Consider the following 10,108-nt stretch of genomic DNA (forward strand, 5'->3'; position numbering starts at 1 on the left):
TGTACCTAGTCTTTATTGTACACCTTATGCTATTCTGTTTTCTTATGTGATCATACTATGCCTTATGATTTCTTTCCTTTTAAATAATTGCTTATTACCGTTTGACTTTGATTCCTTAATTAAAGGGGAGTCCTTATGCTGATTTGATTATGATTGATACCAGTTCCATAATTATTATTGAATTATTGATTATTACCTTGTTTGTTTACTCGTCTTCAGTACTATAAGTACCCCCATTCTCTTTTGCATTACACACTGATACATTGCACATCACAAACACACCCAGCAATAAACATTGCTCTCTCTCTTGTGCTATTTCTCTCTTTTTCTCTCTTGCTCAACTGTTGTTCCCTGCTCTTGACTATTATTAGCCGGCTGAAAAGCCAAGGCTAATATTGTGCTCATATTTGGCTCTCGCATTCTGCTGTGCTCCCTTATTGCTGGTATGTCCTGATTAATTTCAAAGTTCCAAACCAATGTTGTTGTTACTACTTCAGTATGTTATATTCTTAATTGTTTTCTACCTATGCTTTTACTGTGCAACCTGTAGTTGACCCCCTGTTTGCCTGTTGATACTTGCCATTCTTATCTCTTTACACGTTTATGATTAAGTCAATACTTGTTATGAGCCTTGCCTATTTCTGTGTACATGTGTTAGGCTATTTCTTTCCCTTGTTCAAGTATCTCGGTCCCCGATCACCCTGCACCCTTTATCTGTTATTACTACTTATGACTTGCATGCTTATGACTATTGTTTACTCCTAATCTTGCCTGTTATAACTACATTCTGTTACTGCCTACTATTATGTCTAAATTCGACCATTTCTAGGTCCCCTAAATCTCTTTGATTTTGTGTACTCATGCTTAGTGAGTTTGCATAAGTTTCTGTATCTCTTGGTGTTATTATGTGATATATTTGTCCCCTTTGCCCATTATCTTTGTGTGCAACTCTATACTATTGAACCTTTGATCAGTGCTCCGGTTTGATTCAAGTTAATCTTTTGAAAACAACTCTCCAATTTTTGTAAACTCTTTAAACTACAAACTTTCCTCTCCTTCCTGCACTTCACACTACTCTTAGAAATTAGGTCCTACCCCCTTCGTGTAAGCATTGCCTTGAGTACCCATGAGTACTCATTGAACTTTGACACACAAGGATGGTAATTCCACACTGCACCTGTCCAATATTTTGGCAATTTGCTTGGGTGCTGGTATTGGCCAGGGACCCACTGAGGGCCCTAGCGAGATTTGCCGCGCCCAGGCCATATTAAGGCTGTGAAACTCGAAAGGAGTGAGGTTGGAAGAATGGGCTTGATTGAAGGCTCCCTATAGAATAACTTCTTATTTTATTTTTTTTCATTACTGTAATTCAGCTATCATTGGTTTGTAATAATTTATAAATGAATGATTGGGGTTGGATAGTGAATATGGGGGGGGGGGGGGGTTATGCATGCCTAGTTTAAGTAATGGGTAGAAAACATGCTTATAGGACTTTATTTACTTATCTACGCAATAGATAACATGTATAGGACATACATCTCATACATTAGAAATCCTGCTCTAGGTTCTTTACTTTCAGCCTGTTATTATACTCATTTCATAACCATGATCAGTTAATAACAAGCAAATAAACTGTTATAAGGCTATTGCTGCATTCTCATAATCATTAGCATTTAGAAATCATGTTTTAGGTACTCCTATGTGCATTAGATATCCTGTTGTTTAGGGTTTTATACTTGTCTGAGTTGCAATTGTTAAATGGCTGATTAGCATGCTTAATCTAATAATCCCACAAATATGGTTAACCTGTTCGAAACGTCTTTATAGGTGTATCCCTCTTAAAACTGAAAAATCAAAATATGCATGTTCACCCTTTAAGATAATTAGGCAATGTATACGACGCCTAGGCAAACTTTAGGCCTAATGCGTATAAAAAAATCAATTAATCATGTTTTACCGGTTTAGGACCAATCAGTCTCTTTTAATATTTTGAACTCTGTTGCTCCCATTCTTGTTTTGCCTCTCTGAAGTTCACTTTGCTTTTAAAACTCCCGCTCTATCTTAAAACAATCTTGAAATTGTGCATCTATTTACTCCCACTGATTTTCTAATTCTTGTTCTATTATGTTTTCAACTACTAGGTTACCACTCTCTACCCAGAATCGTGCTATTTTGAATACTTGTCCCGCATCTCGTTAAGCTACTGTATCTTCAACTCACTTCTCATCGAATCACTACATTATTTTTAAAACCCATGCTTTAACAATTTTTATCTATTTTTTACTAAACTATAAACTGCTGTATACTTCTAAATCTTACTGCCGTCTTTAAACTGTTGTATTTCTGAAAATCGATCATTCTTCAAATCACTCAATCTTAACTGAGCCTTTTGCTTTCACTGCTAAGTTGCCAAAATATGGTTTCTTGAAACCTACTGTTTTAACTTCAACATTCCTGTTTTTTAAACTCCCATCTTTGAGACCTTAAATGTGTTTGAGACGTGCTAATTACGTGTTTACTTGTGGAGGGATCTGTGAGCCTTTATTTGTCTTTATGTGTCCCCTTATGTGCAGTCCTATTTGTTATGTATGTCGCTTAGCACTTTATCCTTTAAACCTAAGGGTTCAGCCTAGTCCTTACCTTGTAGGAACAGTAATCCCAAATACCCTCCAGGACATATAGGATGGGACGAGTAATAGCACGCAATAAGCATTCGTGACCAACCCACGCATTTTTTAAATAACCTTTACGGGGTGGGAAGGGTAGAATATGGATATGATGACCGGTGCGCTAATATCACGTGTAGCCCCTCTTTAGAGGAGTGATTACCGGGTATTGCATTGATGTGATCCATATTAATCATAAACCTAGGACCCCTCCCTTTTATTTGCTTTCATCTATTTCTTGTAGAATTGTTTAAATCTTTCATAAAATTTCTGCCCTCTTTACCTTTTCTCAAGTTTCGACCTACTTGTAATGTTGTATGTGAACCCCTTCTATTTGAGCCCTTAATTGCTTACTTGATTATGTGAAGTCACAATTGTAGCATGGCCGGGAACCACACTAGTGGATCTTGGGGGGTGCCTAACACCTTCCCCCTGGGATAATTTCTAGCCCTTACCCGTTCTCTGGTTGTTTTCTTTTTTTTACTCCTTGGTGTCCTAATGCACTCAATCATTAGGTGGCGACTCTTCTAAATCTCAAAACCCAAATTCCCAAAAGGAATAGAGTTGTCCGCCCAAATGTCGTAAACCCGATTCCACCTTTAGAAAAAGGGGGCATCGACAGTCATCACTGTTGAGTAACATTGATTTGATTCACTTATTTCTTTCATTTTTACTTCATATTTTTTTATTATTAATTGGTATTGAAATTAATCACATATCTTTGAAACCAAGAATCAAATTTAATTGTTACTCGTATTTTCGAGGTAAACACACACATTTGAAAAAGAATAAAGATGTCCTACCCCTAGAGAATATAGGAAGTATATCAAGAAAAATATTCTTTAATATTTTCTTAACTTCCCTATAAACTTGGCTTTCTAAATTAATAGAAAAGATCTGCCAAGATTCTCTAAATATTTAAGCGACTGCCGGGTTATCAAATTTAAATAATCAAATATCCGCGCGAAAGTGAATCCTACTCCCAGTAGGGCTGAGTATCAGCACTATACAAGAAGAACAAGCAGGGCTTTAACTTGCAATAACCACTTCACACTGACACAGTTACATGTTTGTTAATCATCAAAACCTAATTTTCATATTTTCTTAGATAAAGTACAAACCTTATTATTATTGTTTTGATGAATATTCAAATGGTTCATATAAAGTGAATGGATATAAAATGACACATAAATTCCATCTCAACTATTACGAAACTTAGTGTAACTGATTAATTGAATAAACTCAAAAAAAAGTCTTGACACGCACATACTCATGAGTCACCCGCACATGCAAAGTAATACATACAAAAAGTGAGCACAAAGCGAAAGAAAGAAAGATGATTTCCATGGACGGAGACATCAAGCTGGCAAAAGAAAGGAGGAGAGTGGGCCAACTGCTTTTTGCTGTTCCGACCATTCCATTCAGTTGACGCTTGTCGTTGTGAAGAGAATCGGATCCAGAATTTAAGGTCTATGGGTTCAACCTTTAAGATTTTTTTTACCATTTAATTCATTATATTTTTAAAGTCATAGGTTCATATCTATTATTTAATGCAATTTTAGTGAATATCTCCACATAAATTATACTCGGCATCGGAAGTATTCGGTTCAGATGAACCCGATATCTATATCCTGCATCCGCCCATGGACTCCTGAACAATGCATAATGCCCAAAGAGCCAGTGAGCTGAGACATTTACAGGCTCCATTAGTCCCAGAATGATATATGTACATGAGTTGATTTAATTATGAATTCAAGAACATGACGCTGGATAAGATATAGAGAGATTGAAGCTAAGTAGAATAGCGGGTTGCTGTGGTGTAGTGGTTATCACGTTAGTCTTACACACTAAACGTCCCCAGTTCGATCCTGGGCAGCAACATTAACTATCTCTTTTTGTCACTTTGATTTTTGCTAACCAAAAGTGTAGTAAATATGTGTATTTTTTGTTATAATACACATATATACAAAAATATACATTTTGTTGGGTATTATTTTTGGCTAAAAATATATATTTCTCAAATGTCTTCGAGTTGGTTTTACACCTGCTCTTATCATCCACTATATATATTGGCTACAATAGCTCAAAACCTCAATCTGTAGCTTTCAAATCTTGGCTGTCATAACATGAACCAAAGTTTGCAGTTCTATAAAAGTAAAGTTGGGCAATCCATTGAACTATAAGAACCAAAAATTTAGTTCTTTTTGCCCATTTATTATGTAAATTGTAATAGAAACACATTTGTGTCAGGTTCTTAATCTACATTCTACTATCACAAGATTATGCGAGATCAAAGAACTTGTTAATTTTATCGTATAAACAAGGTTAGTGGCGGAGATACTCTTGTTCAATATAAGTAAACAAAGAATTATGTATATGTTAAATCTCCTTAGTTTCTTCGTATATTAGCTTCTTTATATTTTGACTTCCTTTGGCAAAAATTCTGGCTCCATTTTACAATGTTACTCGCAAACCCTAGGAAATATGTATTATGCCGCGTCGGCCCTTATGAGAGCAACTTATTTTGCATCATTGTTTGGCTCAAAAGTTAACAATATACTTTGTAAGCTAGAAAACAATCAAAAGTAAGAGAAGGGTAAATCATAATCAAATATAGTAGACCTAGAGATGTAAATATGATGTTATTGTTGTAGATCTAGTATTATAAAGTGATAATATGAACTCAAGAGAATATGTTCGTTTGAGATAGAGATAGAGAGAGTCAGAAAATGAGAGAGTTGTATTATTCCAGAATCCCTCCCCCCCCTTACAATGTGAAGGTCTCCCTTATATAATAAGAGACCTTCCTCGAAATAATCAAAAAGTTACAACAATGGGTAACGTTTTCCTAGTGAAGACACTGAGTCCTAAACGATTTCGCTTTTGTCCCCACGTCCGAGTCGTACCCATTACGTTAGTCGGCGTACACTCACTGGGCGTACCAATTGGCGTAGAGACGCTGACGGTCAAATTTGACCCTATACAGTCAGTCCCTCCGCTCGTTGGAGACGCATTCGGTGGGCGTCTTCGATGGGCGGAAATGCAAACCTCAGCTTAAGAGAATTTGACCTCGACCAGGGGCGGCAATATGAATGAGGTGAAATGTATGACGTTGTTGAGCCACTGACGCGTGGCTTTCTTTTTGGAATGACGTCATCGCCTGTATGCGTCATTATTATATTTGCCCCCGAGGCGGTTCAGAGGACGATGTGACATTTTGGTTTCCCACGCACGTTTTGAATCATGACTCTTCGATTTCTGCGCAACTTATCCCTATATATAGGAGAGAGGTTCGATTCGATTCAACTTTCAAACCTTCGGAAATCATTTTCTGATTTACTCCTTTGTCTCTCTTTCATGTAACTGTTACTTCGTGAGGGACTCTCCCACTTCTTTTGAAACCACACTTCCTATCGTCAGTGCTTCGTTTCTCACGTAGGATAACATACAAAATGTGGATAGAGTAGTAAAAAGGCCAAAGATAATGCCCCGTCTAGGGTTCCGCCAACTTCCGGTGGTGAAGGGGAAAAGGCAGAGAAGGCCCTTGTTCCTCTCAGTGTAGACAACGTCCTTCCGAAGGAGATGCATGTTCGCAGGGATTTTCCAACTAAAAGCCCAGCCCTTGGGAGCACAACGTTTTATTATAATCCCACTTAGATGATCTTCGAGAGACGCACTATATTCTGGACCACGTGGAAATGGTTCCGGCCGGGACGGACTATGCTAATATGCACCGGCCTGGGTACTGCACATTCTATGAGTACCCGTTCTTGATCGGTTACAATCTTCCAATCTACCCTCTGATGGAGGAGCTTTGCCATTTCGGGAGGTCGGCTCCCCAAGGGAGGGCGGTTCCCGACGCTAGCCCAACACGCATTCCGGAGAGCGGCTCGTCGGCTGCCGTTGGAGAAGCGGGCGACGGTACCGAGAGGGTGGGCCCTGAGGCTGCCCATGCGGATGCAGATGCGTTAACGCGGGGTCCGGCCCGTGTGGGGATGACGGCAGGTAGATCCAACCGCCGAATTCTGATCCCAGGAGGGTATAACCTGTTGCAACACAGCGAGCAGGCCGCAGCGGATATGGCCTGCTATGTGCGGCCGCTGAGCGTTAAATGTTAAAAGGTGTTAGCGACGGGGAACTATCCCGGAGGGTTGCTGGCGCGGCCTTGCATGTATTTTTTGATTTACTTCATGTATCGTAAAGTAAATTCTGATGCATACTGACTTGCCTTTCCTCTTTTTCCTCTTCTTTAGACTCTCATCTTGGAGGTAGAGAGGGGGCGGCGAGCGCAAAGGAAGGCAGCCACCTTTAACAAGGTGGTAAAGAAATATCGGCGGTGCCGTGTCAAGCATCAGGTGCTGGCAGACCTACTCAAGCAGGACCCGGAATTTCGGGTTTTCCGTGAGGGTTTGGAGCAGTCGGAGGCCCAGCTGAAGCGAAGGGTGGTTGAGCTGGAGCAAGTTGATGAGCAGCTAATGGCCGCTTTGGCTCGGAACATTGAGCTGGAGACTCTTCTCCAGTCGAAGGAGGAAGAACTGGAGGTCGGCCGTGGGGTAGCGGCGGAAGCCGCTGATTTGCGAGCCAAGGTCGTTGCCTTGACCGCCGAGCTTGATGCCAAGGCGGCTGAGATTGAGGCCCTTAAGCAGTCTGTTGCGTCAAGGTTTGATGAGGATGCGTATGGCGGGGCGCGTCAGATGTGGGTGTATGCCGAGGCCAAGCTAGTCGTGTTCGAGGAATTCTTGGCTGCGGGTCGAGCTACTGAGGCGGAGGTTCAGGCTCAACGGCGTATAGCTCAGGTCGCCCGTGAAGCCTGCGGGTATAGTTCCGACTCCCCAGAACGGGCGGGCTATAATTCCGAAGACGTTAACCGTCTAGGGTCCGGGTCTTGGATCTCTGCGACCTATCAGGCCGAGGACGGCGGTGGACGAGATGGCGGTCTGGCGGGGGACGGTGAACAGAATGGCGAAGCCCCTTAGGACTTGTATTCATTTTGTTTTGCTGTATTTGGAGATGTAAATGGGTCCTTTTGTACATGTATTTTTGGATGATAATGGAAGTTATACTTTTGCTGTTATTCTTTTCTTTTTGTACCTTTTATTTTCGGCCTTAATATTGTTGATAGCCTTAGCCGTGGGCGTAACTTCGACCGCCATCGAGTTACTTGTCGTAGTCGAGCTGGGTCGACTTACTGACGTCGACGGCCTTAGCCATAATATTGTTGATGGCCTTAGCCGTGTGCGTAACTTCGACTGTCGTCGAGTTACTTGCCGTCATAGTCGAGCTGGGTCGACTTATTGACGTCGATGGCCTTAGCCATAATATCGTNAGGACGTAGTCCCCCACTTTGAGTGGTCTTATTTTGGCTCTCTTGTTGTAGTATCTTTCGACTTGTTGTTTCTGAGCCACCATTCTTATGTGGGCCATTTCTCTTCTTTCCTCGGCCTCATCGAGGTCTTGAAGTCTGTTTATGTCGTTCTCTGCTCCGCTGGCATGTGAATACCTTAAGCTTGGTTCGCCGACTTCGACTGGTATGACCGCGTCGGTTCCGTAGACCAGTGAGTACGGCGTTTCTCCTGTGGAGGATTTGGGCGTGGTTCGGTGTGCCCATAACACTTCCGGTAGTAGCTCGGGCCATAGCCCTTTGGCTTCCTCGAGTTTCTTCTTCAGTATGTTCAGTATTGTTTTATTGGAAGACTCTGCTTGGCCGTTGGCGGCGGGGTGATATGGCGTGGAGAGTATTCGCTTGATACGCTATTTGTCGAAGAATTCTGTTGTCTTTTGGCCGATGAATTGCCGTCCGTTGTCGCAGCTGATTTCCTTGGGGATGCCGAAACGGCAGATGATATTCTTCCATATGAAGGCGATGACTTCTTGTTCGTGTATTTGGGCATACGCTCCTGCTTCCACCCACTTGGAAAAATAGTCAGTTAAAACTAATAGAAATCGTACCTTTCCTCGTCCCGCTGGTAGGGGACCGACTATGTCCATTCCCCATTTGATGAAGGGCCATGGGGAAGTGACTGAGTGAAGTGGTTCTCCTGGTTGGTGTATCATGGGGGCATACTTTTGGCATTGTTCGCATCGACGAACATATTCCGCTGCGTCTATCTTCATAGTGGGCCAACAATAGCCGGCTCGTATTATGCAGCGCACGAGGGCGCGGTTACCTGTATGGGCGCCGCAATGACCTTCGTGTACCTCTTCGACCACTGGTCGCGTTTGTTGCGGCCCTAGACACTTGGCTAGGGGTCCGCCAAACGTCCTTTTGTAGAGCTCGTGGTTTATCAGGCAATACCGGGCGGCCTGTACGCGGAGCTTCTTGGCTTCGTTTTTGTCGAGTGGGATTATTCCATCCTGCAGATAGGATACAAATTGGTTGCGCCAGTCCCAAGTCAAATTTAAAGAGAGTACCTCAGTGTGATCAATGGCTGAATGGAGGAGGGTGACCACGCTTTCTTTGTTGATGTTTTTAGTGGCTGCGGCCAATTTTGCTAGGCCGTCTGCTTCAACGTTCCGTGCTCTCGGAACTTGTTCGAAGCGGCACTCGTCGAACTCGGTCATTAACCTATGGATTTCTGACAGGTATTTTTGTAACCTCTGCTCCTTGATTTGGTAAGTCCCGGTGACCTGATTCACCACGAGTTGGGAGTCGCAATGGAGAACGAGTCGTCGAGCTCCATACTCTATGGCTAGTTTCAAACCTGCAATAACAGCCTCGTACTCGGCTTCGTTGTTAGTCATCTCGTGGCATCGTATGGACTGGCGAATTGTTCGCCTGAGGGGACCTCGAGAACGAGTCCAGTCCCGATCCCGAGGCGTTAGCGGCGCCATCAGTGTAAAGAGTCCATAGGTCGGCGTTGGAGGGGGCACGGCGTGCCTCTAATTCCGCCTCTGGTAGTATCTCTGCGCTGAAGTCGGCTATGAAGTCGGCAAGTACTTGCGACTTGATGGCGTTTCTTGGATGATATGAGATATCGTGCTCACTGAGCTCTATGGCCCATCTGGCGAGTCTACCTGATAACTTAGGCTTGTGTAGGATACTTCTTAAGGGGAAGGTCGTCACTACTTTTATGGGGTGGCATTGGAAATAGGGTCGGAGCTTCCGTGAAGCTACGACCAATGCCAAAGCTAATTTTTCAAGGTGTGGATACCGTGTTTCGGCATCCACTAAGGTTTTGCTAATATAGTAAATAGGAGATTGCATACCTTCGTTTTCAAGAACTAGGACTGCGCTGACGGCGACCTCGGACACGGCCAAATATACCAGCAGGGGCTCTCCTGGATTTGCTTTGGCCAGCGGTGGCGGCGAAGATAGGTACGCTTTCAATTTTCTTAAGGCCTCGACGCATTCCTCATTCCACTGTAACCCTCTGTCCTTTCTCAGCACATTGAAAAACTTATGGCATCTATCGGAGGATCGCGAGATGAACCTAGACAAGGCG

The 10,108-nt window shown here is 42.7% G+C and overlaps 1 non-coding gene across 1 annotated transcript; it reads left to right on the forward strand.

Annotated features, from left to right (window-relative positions):
* The first annotated feature begins 4,474 nt into the window (after nucleotides 1-4,474).
* On the forward strand, nucleotides 4,475-4,547 carry TRNAV-UAC. The gene has a single exon. It is a non-coding gene; the product is annotated as a tRNA-Val (tRNA).
* The last annotated feature ends 5,561 nt before the right edge of the window (nucleotides 4,548-10,108 follow it).

This window comes from Nicotiana attenuata, unplaced genomic scaffold, assembly GCF_001879085.1.
Source record: "Nicotiana attenuata strain UT unplaced genomic scaffold, NIATTr2, whole genome shotgun sequence".
NCBI lineage: Eukaryota > Viridiplantae > Streptophyta > Magnoliopsida > Solanales > Solanaceae > Nicotiana > Nicotiana attenuata.